Genomic DNA, 375 nt, shown 5'->3' on the forward strand with positions numbered 1-375 from the left:
GACCCGAAACAGGCTTGCACTACGTATGGGCCTACAGCACCTTTCACTTTGGCGATGCTTGAGGGTTTTCAGGGTGAAGCCTTGCCTCCCAGTGAGTGAAAATCGATTGCCAAGGCTTGTTTATCAGGAAAGAATTATTTACTGTGGAAGAGTGAGTGGTACGATCTCAGTGAACAGCAAGTGAGGCGTAATGCTGCCCACGACATTCCTATAAGTATCGAAATGTTAACTGGAGAAAGACAATATTTAGATCTCATGCAGCGGCTGGTGTATCCGGTCCAGGTATATCAACAGATTAATATTTGTGCCATGAAGGCCTGGCACAGCCTTCCTACTTCCGGGGCTAAATCAGAAGAATTGAGTAGTGTAAGGCAG

General features: G+C 46.4%; 1 long non-coding RNA gene across 1 annotated transcript in view; it reads left to right on the top strand.

Moving 5' to 3' along the window:
* The window catches only part of LOC105298653, a 10368-nt gene that overhangs the window by 2248 nt on the left and 7745 nt on the right, over positions 1-375 (top strand). The gene's annotated exons all lie outside the window — the stretch shown is intronic.

Source organism: Pteropus vampyrus, unplaced genomic scaffold (genome assembly GCF_000151845.1).
Source record: "Pteropus vampyrus isolate Shadow unplaced genomic scaffold, Pvam_2.0 Scaffold158, whole genome shotgun sequence".
NCBI lineage: Eukaryota > Metazoa > Chordata > Mammalia > Chiroptera > Pteropodidae > Pteropus > Pteropus vampyrus.